We start from the raw sequence: 14,560 nt of genomic DNA on the forward strand, positions 1-14,560 counted from the left end.
CTTATTTGAATTATTTCTGTCTTTTTCTACCAATGTTAAATTTAGCAGCTATTTTAGGTTATGTTTATGTCTTAGGCTGTGCTTGAAACAGCATTTTTACATTCTGTTGAAGGGATGGGGTATATTCTGATTTCATAGTGTGAAGTTTTGTGTATGCAAGCCAAATGGAGCCAAGATTGGCCACAATTTTCAAGTATGATATGGCAGCTGACTTGCCATAATCAGCTGCCCAACAATGCATTGCAGCTCTTCACTCTATACCAGTAGATCTCAGTGTAGGGGTCAGGACCCCCCTTGGGGGTCGCAGGAAACTTAGAGGTGTAAGATTGCCACAAATTTATTAGACTACCACCCAAAGTAAGGTTTATGCCACAGCTGCCCTAAATTAACAGCACTGGTAAAAACTGGTAAAATGAAAATCATTTTTTATGTTTCTGCAGTGGTTAATACACCAATATGTAGAAGCTCTTTAACCAAAATGATATTTTTTGCTAAAATATCATTATTATTGTTATCCATGAATTTTCAAATTTACTGATTTACAAAAAACTGAAAAAATAGTAAAGCACATTAATATTTCTTGATTAATATGTCAAGTTATAGTTATTTACTTGCATTCCTGAACAGAAAAATTAGTTTTAGTGGTTGAATGTTATGCTTGATTAATTTCTGACTTCTCAGAAAAGCACAGTGAGCTGGCTCAAATTTGGGTAAAAAAAGGTAAATTCAGTTTGAAATTCCTCATTCCTGTTCAAAATGGTAAAACGTGGAGAGCTCACTGAAAATAAAGAGTCCGCATTAAAGCACTTCATGATGCTGGATGGTCTCTGAGACAGGTGGTCTAATAAATTTGTTAAGCACTGTATATATATATATATATATATATATAGTTACTCACATTTTCCGTCAGTTTCTGCACAATTTGGACTTATTTTTGCCTCTTTTTACACCCATTCTTTCCAATTTTGCCACACTTACATCCATTTTCATTACTTTTCCCCTCCATTTTTTTTGCAAATTTTAACAATTTTTTGCCACGCTAAACACATTTTTGTTAGTTTTGAACCCTTTTCACAACTGTTTTTTCTCCTGTTTTTGTTACTTCTGTTGTTGTCTCTGTTGGTCAATTCTTTCCACCATTAGCCCTTTTTTTTTTTACCACTTTTTAGGCTCATTTTTGCCAGTTCAACCAATTTCTGCCTATTTTTCTGTCTTTGTTAGCTATTTTTTTCCAGTTTAAACCACTTTTTCTGGCTTTTAAATCCCATTTCACCAAATTTCCACCCATTTCTGCCACTTTTTATCCTCTTTTACTACTTTATATGCCAGGTTTGCCACTTTAACCAATTTTTTTTTTGCATTTATTTTGCCACTTTTATCTAATTCTTTCCATGTCTAACCCATTTCTGCTACTTTTAAAATCACATTTCACCACCTTTTCCACCACCCTTTTGCCACGTTTAAGCCATTACTATTGCACAAGTAAATAATATGGGTGGCCTTGTCTGCACATGGCAATTCTTGAATGTGCATGGCTGTTCGACCACCTTAAAGTACATCGGGGAATTTCAGACTAAAAAAAAGAAAAAAAAAAGAACATCTCAAAGAAAAGGAAATACCTGCACACTTGCTCCAGTCTTTAGGCAGACTTGAAGAAGATCAAATTTTGATCAAAACTTTGGCTATCAGAACATTTGTGGTTTGGTATAAGTGTGCAGGTATCATCTTTTCTTGATTTACCACCTAATGGTAGCATTCCCCGATTCCAAAAAAAAGGGTACAATAAATCAAAAAGCAATGATTTGCAAATCTCATAAACCCATATTTTATTCACAGTAGAACATATCAGATGTTAAAAATTAGACATTTTAACATTTCATGGAAAATATCAGCTAGTTTTGAATCTGATGGCAGCAACACTACAAAAGTAGGGACAGCTCCATGCTTACCATTGTGCTGCATCCCCTCTACTTTAGTCTGTAAATCCTGGAAAGTGCAGTTGTTGGAGTTTTAGGAAAGGAACAATTGTCCTATTCTTGTCTGATGTATGATTATAGCTGCTTTAAAGTCCTGGGTTTTCTTTGCCAGAGTTTTCATTTTATGGTGTGCCAAATGTTTCCTGTTGATGAAAGGTCTGGCAATGGCCTACAGTGAAGCCATGATGCTGTGATAGATGCATTATGCAGGGGTGGAAAGTAACTAATTACTGTATTTGAGTAGTTTTTTTGATACTCTTACTTTTTTGAGCACATTTTGGAATCAGTGCTTTAACTTCTACTTAAACAAGTTTTGGCATTGTCTTGCTGCAATATGCAAGGCCCTAACTGAAAGAGACATTGTCTAGATGGGTGCATATGTTCCTCTAAAACCTCTATATACTCTACAGCATTGATAGTGCCTTTCCAGATGTGTAGGCGGCCCATGCCATAGGCACTAATGCAAACCCATACTATCAGAGATGCAGGCTTTTGAGCTGTGCGCTGATTACAGCTGGATAGACTCTCTCCTTTTAGTCTGGAGTTTCCAAAAAAGAATTTCAAGTCGTGCTTCATCTGACCACAGAACAGTTTTCCATTTTGCCTCAGCCCATTTTTAAATGAGCTTTGGCCAAAACAGAGAACAGCGTTTCTGGATTGTGTTCACTTATGGCTTCTTCTTTGCACGATACAGCTTTAACAGGCACAGTGAACTGTGTTGATGGAGAAAGATTTTAGTTGTTCCTGAGCCCATGCAGGAATTTAAAATACAGAATCATGTCTGTTTGTGATGCAGTGCCACCTGAGTGCCAAAGATCACAAGCATCCGGTATTCATCTTCAGCCTTATCCTTTAGCCAAAGAGATCTCCAGATTCTCTGAATCTTTTGATGATGTTATGTACTGTAGATGGTGGGTGCGTCAAAGTCAAACCATTTTCTGCTTTTAAACTTACCATTTGACCAAACTTTAACATGAGGGTTATTGGTAAATACTTCATTTTAAAGTCTTTCCAAAATAAGTTGGATTCAAGACAAGAGGTCACCTGTGAGGGTGGGTGGCTTGAAAACCCTTGTGACTGGAGAAAAAGAACATTTCAGTGACAGACTATCTCTACATTTTCTTGAATTCTTTAGAAGTTCATGTAGAAAGGGTGTTGCTTTAGATAGAAATAATACACAAACTCCAACTGTCAATCTCTATCAGAGACACCCCTGCAAAAGAGATTCTTGTAATAGCAGAGTTACCCCTTTAGGGTCAGACATGACTCCTTTGCTTTGTGCCAGTGGTCCCTCTCAGTCTGTCAGGATCTCATTCCCTTATAGCAACTCCCTCACTGTGTATTAGCCTTACATAACTCCTGCATATTCCAAATATATTTCTCCATATTTGATTTTATTCCACAGGGGGTAAAAGGTTACCACTGGTGACCTTAGCTTCTTGGGGGTTGATATAGAAACAGACGTTTGGGGGAGATGAGGGGCCTGACGTAGATCTGACATCCGACCCGCCCGCTGGGGTTCTGGCAGCTCATGGTTTCATATCACGGCTATGTTTGTTTTTACCGGGTCCTTCCGATGGAGATTTCTCTCATTCGAGACGGAGTGGTGGGTATCTGTTGCCCACGCTCAGCAGTGAACATGAGAAAGAGAAATGACAGCAGCAGTCAGGAATACATCCATTCTAATTGACTTCCTGGCCTTTCTGTGACATCCCACATTAATGATAGATAACTGCGGGAAGCAAGGGAAACTAAAGCTGCTCTGTGTCGTTGTTAAGCGGCAGGATAAAGCCAGATATGGTCTAAAGAAATGGAGACTTCTGGTAACATGCACCCATGGGTAATACACAGATATTTATGTGTGAGCACATTTGTTTTTACATGCTACAAATGCTACTCTTACTATAAATACTACCATTACACTAACATAAAACATTTACATAAATCCCATCTCATATCACTACAGAATTAAATACATGTATCATCATCCTCTAAAGTAGCCAACAGGACAGTTTCCTTAAATAACATACTGGTTTGCATCGAACATTTGCATATGGAACATATGGCTAATGCTGTGAAATGGTTCCTGGGTGTCAAACATAATGGTCATGTTAAGAAACTGGTTTAAAACCTCAATCAATAGAGGCAGTTCCTTGTTTCCATTGGAGATAAAGTGGGTGTTAAGTGTGGGGTACCTCAAGGCTCCATTCTTGGACCACTGTTATCTAATCCTTACATGGTCCCACTTTCAAATGCCATATAAATTACCATAATCATACCAATGATTCACAACTTTTCGTTTGAATGTGATTAATTTGTGTCAAATGTTTGGACAGCTTATTTTCGTGTAATTAATTTAACAAAATGAAGGTGTTATTTTGACTGACCCAATACAGTAACCCAATCCTGGGTAAGGAAAACAACAACAACAACAACAACAACAACAACAACAACAACAACAACAACAAAACTAATTCTACTGCACTGAAGGTTCCCAAGAGCACAGTGGCCTCCATAATTCTCAAATGGGACAAATTAAGCACAACCAGGGCTCTTCCAAGACCTGGCCTTCCAACCAAACTATGGTGTACAGTTTAGGACATCCTCAGGTCTCGGATTGAGGTGTCAGGTGTCATATGAAAAGGCATCAGGTCTCAGGAAAAAGGCATTAGGGAAAAAGGCATCAGGTTTCAGGAAAAAAGGCTTTGGGAAAAAGGCACCGATCTCAGGAAAGAGGAGTCATTAAAATGGTCTCAGGAATATAAGGTGTTTTTTTCCTGGCGCCTTTTTACTGAGACCTGACATGTTTTTCTGACAGCTTTTTTCCTGATATCCTCAATGAAAACCTGTTCCATTGTGCTCATGACCTCAAACTGGGCTGAAGGTTCGACTTCTAACACAGCAATGACTCTAAGCACACAGCCAAGTCCAAGTCCACAGGAGTGGATTAAAGATGGCTCTGTGAATGTGTTTGAGAGGCGTTCAATGTTCCCTGAACATTTTCAGGGTTTGCATTTGCAGCTCTTGTGCACAACATCGAGAAATGTTAAAGAAACTTCCCAAAACAGCAAAATTAAAAAACAAAACAAAAAAAAAAAAAAAACTTGAAATATAAGAATACAGTTATTTTAGAAATGGTGTAGTGAGTAATATTTATAAAATATCTGTAACACACTATTTACAAAAAAAGTGAAAAAAATTTAGTTTGTATGAGGAACTCCAGAACTTAACATTTTTTGACATTTTGAATTTTCTTGTGATTTTAATACTAGAAATGCTGGAGTATTTAAAACGTAGCACGTAAATAAACTTCACATAATCATGCAGACCTTATAAATAAAACCAGAAACATTTATCTCCAAAGGTAGCAGCATCAACTTGAAACACAATTATTAAACCTATCTAAAAGGGAAATTGTCATATCTTCTCAGCTTAAGTGCCATCTCATATTGTAAGTAGCAATAATAGATGTAACTGAATAACAGCCCACATATATAGCATCAGATCTTACTGCCTTGTTCCATGCATTCCCCACAGTCCTTAACTTTTTAATCAATTATAGTCCCTGCTCTATAAAATTAATGACTGGGTGTAGCTCTTCTGCCATGCAGACAGCAGCAGCTCCCTGAAGAAAAAAGCGATGAGATTTGACCTTCCACTTAATTAAAAACCAGCAAAATTTGGATCATCGGGCCCAGCTGGTGCAGGAAGCACGCTGATAGAGTACAGGATGTGGACTCGTGGGAGCCCAGGGATGTGATGCTTTTGCCACTGGCATTGTCATATTAAAATCAGAGAGTTTTAAATCCCCAGCTTTGGTCACAAGAGGGAATAGATCCCCTGTATGTAGAGCCCTCTGAACCAGCATCATTACAGAGACTCGTTTCATAAAGTTGTGATGACCTTTTCTCCAGTCCAATAGCATTCAGTGTTTATCCACTGGACAAAGCAGTGACCCCCCTCTGGAGAGTGGACATCATCAAATCTCTTTGTCCAGCCAGTTAACTGGGGGTAAAGCCAAGGTATACCTGTGTGTTTACTCACATGAAGTGGGGCCAGAGTCATTATTAAGGGGCCAGTTTACTAAAATCTAAAATATGTCTATAGCCTTGTTTTTGATTTCTTCCATTGGCTCCAATCACCTAATGCCTAAAGTCTGGGTCAGGACCCATGGGTGGGTTGTGGTAGCCAAACACATTTTTAGAGTTTCTTTGCTACAGTATTTAATAGGAGATTTATGCAGAACAAAGTAGAGCCACATGGAGGAGCTCCATCCTATAACACTCACCAACTCCACCACAATAAAACACACAAAAAGCTCTACCAGTCACTGGATGCCAATGGAGCCAAAGTCCCAGTCATGGACGCTTGGCTAATCAAAAGACACTCATTGGTCCAGACCAGACAGCCACTGAAGGCCCAAGCATTCAAAGAAAGCCTATGTGGTGGAGGTGAAGCAGCCCTTTCCAGGCCCTTAAAACAGAGAGTGCCAGTTCAGGACCAGAATGAATCCAGAATTGATGTCACAACATGGATGTAATCTCATTGATGTTAACCGCTGGTTTCTGAATTGGCATTATGAAGCCAAACAAAGGTGGTCACTATGTCAAAACGTTGACTAACTGTAATCAATCCGACAACAGGCAGAACGATGGAGCTGAGGTGGGCCTTGAGCATCTAAGATTAGAGTTACTGATGCAAAAGGTGTTCTTCAACCAGACTGTAAACATGTTTATTTTTGCTGTTAAGATCAACAACATCATCAACTAGCAGATACAGCACATAAGGCCCCTACTGTGTCCAACCCAGTCCCCAGGAAATAGTTTAGCTCAGAAAATGTGCGGAGGACGAGATGTTTTGGTATTTTGGAAAACTCTTTTAAGGACTACTTAAAACGGCTATTGCAACTGTGATGGAAATGATGTTACCAGGAATGACTTAAAGTTTGATCCATTTGAAAGAAATCCAGCTGTAAGCCATTATTAGTGAATATGATGCATAATAAACACATGGTCATCAGTCCATTCTTGATTAAAGCTGAAGTTTTCTGCATCAACTTTCCACTTCAGGCTCTTTGAGTGTGTAATTTCCCCTGCCTGAGATTTAAGAGAGAAGACTGTCTCTTGCATGCGTTTTCCACCAATCACGACACAGCATATTAGTATCAAACCCAGTGATGGGCAACACCACAGCCCCAGAAATATTCAGCTAAAATGTCTCTTATTCTTCCCTTGTGACTGGTGGTCAAAACACAGAAATATAAAGGAGGTGCTGCCGTGTTCTTTAGGTATCCTGGAGTTAGTTTCACAGCAAAATCTGTGTAGTCAAATTAACACTGTCAGAGTTAGTACAGACATTTTTACAATGTCTATATGGATCCAGACCACTAAGTGTTGATTTGACTCTTTTTGAAGAGTTTGTAACTTAACACAAAGTGTCAGAAATTTTGAAATTTACTCTCTTAGTGGATCATTTAAACTATCAAAATGTCATCCTTAGCTTAACTCCATAAGGTGTACATATTTTTGTAATTAATTACTAAAAATATTGCTAAAAATAAAGATTTTAACACAACAGTGTATTATTTCCAGACACTTTTTAGTGTAAATTTGGTGTTTTTACAATTTTGATTATTGACACATTGCAATACATTTTAGAATAATTAATAAAGATTGACATTTTATATTGGACACCTATAGCAAAGCCAGGTGTTTTCTGGTAGGGATGGAGCAAAGAGACAAATGCAGAGTTGGTAAAGGCTCTTTGAGGAGAATCAGCTTACCAACCTTTTTTTTTTAAACCAAACCTTTCAACAGGCAGTAAAGTTGGACAGCTTCAGTCATAGTGCAGAAGCATCTAACCTCAAAAAACAACAATAATCCACAACAAACATGAATACAGGATTCCCAGCAGTGATAGAAAATGCAACATCTAAATAGAGCTGTTCAGACTCCAATATTGGACATATGCTGATTCTGCTTAAAATACAAGTATTGGTATCAGTGAGCATGGGCGTAGCACAGGGGGGTGGGGAAGGGTACTGATTGTCCGGGCCCACATTAGGGACGAGCCATGGAGAGGCCTGCAATGAAAATGTTTTTTTTTTTTTGGTTTCATTATTGAATCGAAAGTGAGTAAATCAATCGGTCAACACATTGCAATCGGACAGAGTAAAATACAACAGTTGTTGCTCCTCCTTTCAAAATGTCCAAATGATGTTGTCCACTTCTGCAAAATAATGCAGGTCAATTTCATTTAATCATAGTAAAAATATTGCTCATAAGTGTTGGAATTATGGTGCAAAAGAACATTAAAATGCATGGATATTTGTTAAAGTGGTGCAAAATTGCTTGGCTAGCCGGTTAGGGAGGGTTCTGTGTAATATTATGGGGGCCCAGAATTCCTAGCTACACCCCTGTTGGTGAGTACATGTGCTTATGCTGATACCGTTTAGATTTAGATTTGTTTGGCCATAATTAATGTTAGCATGGCTAGACAAAATGTTAGTGTTTTCAGAGCAGCAAAGAAGAACCAAACAAAGGACCGCTTGCGGCAAAGTTTAGAGGCAACATGACATTCATTCTCTGTATATATTTGTTGAAAACCTTTCTAGATTGGCGTTGTTGTATATGATGATAAATAACACAGGTTTTTAAAAGTTAAATAACTTTTGAACCATAAATCAGAGCAATCGATCATTTATTGCCAAAAGCTTGAATGCTAACCATCATATTGTTTTCCCTTTGTGAGCGGTTGTCAACCAATGGAAGGCTGTTCTATAATGTCATGCTGCCTGAATACAGCACAATGGAGAGAAACAGAAAAGGTGTGATGTGGCCCCCTGTATCATTGTTATATCAATAATTAGCAGTAAAACTCACAGTAATTAGCAGGAAAAAACCTCACAGAGAGGCTGTACATTACAATTCTATTTGATGAGCCATGTTCTGAGTTCGCGATGGGTCGAAAACAATTTAATTTGCTAGTCTTGCATAGTACAAAAAGTTTATTGGATCATTACTTTGTATCAGCCAATATCCAACACTTTGATAAGATAATTCAATATGGGATGCAATGGAGAGTCAGCCTCAAGTGGACATCCAAGGAACTGCATATTTTTATATTTAGGCATTGGTTTCATTTTCTTGCCACCACAGGTTTGGTTGAACCCACAGAAAAGTAATCATCAACTAGCGGGCCAAGGGAAACATCAGGCCCCTACTATGTCCCATCCAGTCCCCAGAAAATAAATTGGTATCTGAATCGGTATTGGGAAGGAAAAAAATGGTATCTGAACATCTCTACATCTAAACACTTTGCCCAAGAGTGTGAGGTGGGAGCTTAGATCAATAGACTCTCCACAGACTTGGACTAAGACTGTCAAGTAACTCCAACACTGAAGACGATTTCACTCAGAATGTAGTTAGAATTGCACTCTGGGAGTACAAATCTACTCTTAAATGTTCAACACAGAATTCAACTCTCTGGTTTTTGCTGTGCAGGTACCCTAAACTCCTCTTTGGTGCTGCCTATGCTGAAGCTGTCCTTTTCAGCCAATTTGGAGGGGTTGCCACATTAAAGCATCATCTGAAACAAACTTTTAGTTATCAGAAATGAACAAGAAGGTGCAACTATGGCAGGTCTTAAGCCTCCTGACAAACCGCTATCATGTGCTGGTTTGCAGTCATATCAGACCTAATTATACATTAAGGATAAGTGATAAGAATATTTCCCCCCATAAATTGTGGTCCCAGAAATAAATGAACTACTCTGACCAATACTTTTTCTGAATCAGGCTGTAAACATGTTAATTCTACTACAAAAATGGGAATTTAATATTAGGTTTATTGGTGCTTCAAAAGTCTGCCTCAAGTGGACACCTGAGAGACTACAGGTTTTTTTTGCACTCTGCTCCCTTCTCCCTTTCCAGCTCCAGAGGTTGCAGCTTGGTTGGACTGCAAACTTTGCAATTTACAGCTAGAGGTATACAGCATGACACAAGGTTTTTGTTTCCAACAAAGCTATTTGCACCTAGGCTGTGATAGCAGTGTAATCAAAAACTACTCACGACTCAAAAAACAGACCTCCAGCCAGCCTCAGAAATGCTTGTGGTGGAAGATCTTACACACAGATTGCTGCTTTCCTCCAGTATTCAACCAAAAGTCAACCTCTCCTGATTCTTGATCTCCCTTTAACCTAACTGTGCAGGTTTTTTGCTGAAGCCTATCCACAATGTTCGACTCGGGCCAACAATGAAGCATTTTTACACAAGAACTAGACACCCTTCTGCCAAAACTTAACACCTCAGGCTCTAAATTACAATCCAGGGCTGGTGCTTAACTCCTGCTGCCAAAAATAAATCTCCATCGGCTTGAGCTCAAATACAGAGCTGTGGACGGTGCCGAACACTAGCCACTGTCAATAACCACCCCCTGTCCACAATCAACACCTGTAGCCAAAACTAAACGCCCACGGCGGTCAATAATCACCTGCCGATGATTCTAACAGCAGGTGTAAATAGCATGCTGTCTGCAGAGGTGCTATTCTCACCTTGATGCAAAGAAACACAGTGTAAAAACAAATAAAGCAATATGTAAGTGTACAAAATTGCAATATTAATGTTTTTTTTTTGAATGCCACAAAAGTCAACAGGAATTTTCCTTACTTTCTTCAACTTGTAGAGATCTAAGTGTAATAAAGCAATAGCTCCAAACCCTAGCAAATAAAATAAAAAAATCATCAGTGTAAAATAAAATGTGACATAAGAAAGAAAAATTGTAAGTGCTTTCATAGCCTTCTTGTTTTTAAATTATCTCTATAATTCTCATATTGAAAATAAGAGACATTATCCCAGAATTTAATCTGATTTATGCAGCACCGGCTGAATAATGAGACACAGATCCAGGTCTTTATTTGGAGGGCCTGTGAGCGTGCGTGTTAAATGTAACAAGTAAGCGATCTGTGCAGTGGAGTAAGGTGAGTCTGGGTCTAGGTTGTGTTGACAGGCCGGAGCAGACAGCAGCATTGCCCTGTGTCTTCTCCTCTGGCTGCTGCCTCACCTTGGCTTCTCCTGGCTGCTTGGCACTGTTGACAGGCTCACGATGTCTAACACAGCTTTTCTTCCCTGTGACAGCTTCTAGCATCTCTGATTCAAGACAAGAGAGGAGCACAGAACTCGTTAAAAAAGAACCTCAAAGTGGAGGAGCCTGCGCTGACAGGTTTGGGAAAGTTTCATTTTTGCTCATTTTCAAAAACTGAACGTTGCTGAGGTTTCACAGAAAATCCCATACAAGAAACATATGTCATGGAATATAATATAATATAATAATAAGTTTTTCTTGAAATAAATCACTTTAAAACTCATGCTTTCCTGGTTTTGGGTGCATTTACTATCATCACACCTTAAACTGTTATTGATCAAACTAGATCCTAACCAGTATAACAGTTAATGCCACATTAAGATTATTTTCTGAGTTTATTTCCACAGAGACTGATCCATGTCCTAAGGACCAGTCTCTTCCTCTGAGGGTCAGAACACCGAGGTCCCTACTCCCTGACACTTGAATGAGATCCCTAAGGAGGGTGGCTGGGCTCAGCCTTAGAGATAGGGTGAAAACTTTGAGCTCCTTTGTCTCAAAAGAAGCCAGTTGAGGTGGTTCAAACATCTGATTAGAATGCCTCCAGGTCACCTCCCTGTGGAAGTCTTCTGACTTCCACTGGAAGGCCCATCTGGCCTGGGACCACCTCAGAATCCCCCAGGAAGAGCTGGGAAATTTTCTTGAGGAAAGGAGTCTGGGCTAACTAGCTTAGCCTGCTGCCAGTGCAACCCAGCCTCAAATAAGCAGAAGAAAATGGATGGATGGCTGTGCAAGCCAGAAGGATCTAGAAAGTCTTAAAAGCAAGCAATGATTAAAAAAATAAAAGTACTTCTGACTTCCCTGAGAACATCCAGCACAACCAGACAAACATGGAGAAGAAAACTTTATCAACAGAGGAGGTCGACCACATTAAAATGGTGCTGATTTCTGCTATGAGGCTGTAGCAGACAGGTATGTATCCTGGAGCTGGTTGAGGAGCTCAAAGCTGGAGAGCAAGGTTGCAGACATGGAAAAGTACCCTAAACTGAATGATGTCATTAGTTCTGGGCTACATATCAAATCCTGGTCGTACAAGTGGATGGTGGCTGCTGGAAATAGCCACCGTAAACACGCACCTGACAAACACAGACGTCACCACAAAACTACTTCAACAGAAGAAATTTGCACAAAAAATAAAAATGAAAAACCACTAAGAACCTAAGTGAGAGAAGACACACTTTGGTTTACTCCCAATACATCATATATCCCTTCCACTTAGTCCTAAATCTACATTCTGCAAGTCCACATCTGGGGTTAGGGTGTTCTGATTCTGGGATCTCAGTTTAAAGGCCTATGTGGCTCTTTAAATTTTTTCATTTCACCACTACCTCTAGAAGTCTGTTTCAAGGGGAAAGAGTGGTTGAGTGTTGTTTGATGTCTTCTTTAGGGGTAAAAGTTATGAAGGGGGCTGAGCCTTTTAGTCTTCCAGGCATTTGTTAACATCCAAAATAAACTTGAAAATTTGTAAAACAAACAAACAAAAAAAAAACCTCATAATAAAATAAAATAAAATAAATAACAGCAATGATAAGGATCAAATAAAAATAACTATTATTATGAAAAGAGGGCGGTAAAAAAAGGTTGCAACCTGTCAATTAACCACAAAATATTTTAATGGGGGTACGGGTGGGGTTAAGGGTTAAGGATGCTTTACTAACGCATTGCTAAAGCTTTCATAGCTGTGTTTCTAAATAACAATATGATCACAATGCCTTGGAGTCTGTGATGTCTTCATTCAAAAATACTTCTCCATTGATGCTTAAAGATTGTATATTTTATAAGGCTTCTGAAGGCCCTTTTCCTCTGAATCTTTGTGAATGAAAATTGAATAAAGTTTGGCTTGAGGCTAGCTTACAAGTGTTCTTATTATCAGACGTCGTGCACATAACTCAAAGGTATCTGGATAAATATTCATTGTTTGACTGCTCACACAGTCACACCACCTTGTTTTGGGAAACCCAGTCCTGAATAGGTATTTTCTTTTACAGATTGCAGATTTACTCACAATTTGTTCTACAAACTCACGGCCATAGAAAGTAGTGACAGTTGTTTTGCTTCTAGCAACACTTTGATTACAAGTCAACATGGCTGCTATGAAAAGACGACTAGCAAATGAGTAAAATGACCGACTCATTCCTCCAACCTTAACTGAGGCCTGATCAGTGAGAATATCTGAGAACACCTTTGAGGGGGTCCAGGGTGTTTTAAACACGTGCAAAGATTACAAGCTTTAAAGAACAAAACACATAAAAGTTTCTTTAGGCTCAGACTGGGTTAACTTAAATGAAAAGCTGTATACACAACCTCCCAACAACATCTAACTTTTGTTTTTGAGATATGACATGATGTGGTTGCCCTAATTTACTGTTTTCACTGTTAGTGTAAAACCCTGAGGCTCTGAAGATAAAGAAAATAACATTGTCCACTTTTGAAAAAAGGAGCAGCAACTTCTACAGAATGCTTTCTTTTCCTTCCAAGGCCAATGCTTTAAAGATGAAACCTTTAAAATGGCTCTGCAGTATCCTGTCTCTTTCCATTGGAGATTTAACCCATGACTGGCACTCTGACTGATAGCACTCAGCGAACACGCTGACATCCCTCGGCTCTATATCTCACCTGTTTCCTCACACTAGTAGCTCATGGTCAGAGCCTGTAATGTGGATCCTTCCTGTATAAATACATATCAGGTCTCCTAAAACTTTCCTTGACAAGACATTTAGAGAGCTGCACACATCCTGACCGGTGATCGCTCTGACAGCTATGCAGAGATCAAGGCTGAGGAGGGAAACTTTGGCCTTGCTGGAAGTTTTAAATGAATGCCAATGTGTTACCTGGAGCAGCCAGAATTACCCATCCAACACTTCACAGGGAAGGAGAGGTGTTTGAATGTATCAAACATGAGAGGAAGGAACATCAACACCAAAATGCATGTGGGGTACAGGAGACTAAAATGACAAGTTCATTTGAAAATACAAAAAAACAACCACATTTGCTTTAAAATTAACTTACATCTTACTGTCTAGTCATTGGAACAGAATATCACATAATCTGATGGATGGATGTAGTCTCAGTGATGTCAGCCATTGGTTTCTGAAGAGGTTAACGATGGTGTCATACTGGAAATGTCAGCTCTAATTTACTTCGAGCTAATTCACAACAGTCTGGCTAAGGAATGCCTCTCTCAGAAGCCTGTTCTGCAGACCACGGTTGTCAGATACCAGCATTGTCAAGACAAAAACACATGCTAAAACTTTCAAAATAAAATTGGATTAAACTTCAGATCAGAGTCATGGTAAGGGTTAACTCAAAAATTAAACCTAAACTGCAAATCTAATATCAAAACGTTATAGCTGACTAACTTTGCTTACACTACTGCAGCTCTGTTATCTATGTAACTTGTGTAGCAACTTCAGCTTTAGCTACACATGCATAAAAGTTGCTAAAGAT

The 14,560-nt window shown here is 38.9% G+C and overlaps 1 protein-coding gene across 1 annotated transcript in view; it reads right to left on the reverse strand.

Annotated features, from left to right (window-relative positions):
• Positions 1–14,560, reverse strand: part of LOC121520611 (netrin-G1-like) — a 136,833-nt gene that overhangs the window by 36,655 nt on the left and 85,618 nt on the right. The gene's annotated exons all lie outside the window — the stretch shown is intronic.

The sequence above is a fragment of the Cheilinus undulatus genome, linkage group 13 (genome assembly GCF_018320785.1).
Source record: "Cheilinus undulatus linkage group 13, ASM1832078v1, whole genome shotgun sequence".
Taxonomy (NCBI): Eukaryota; Metazoa; Chordata; class Actinopteri; order Labriformes; family Labridae; genus Cheilinus; species Cheilinus undulatus.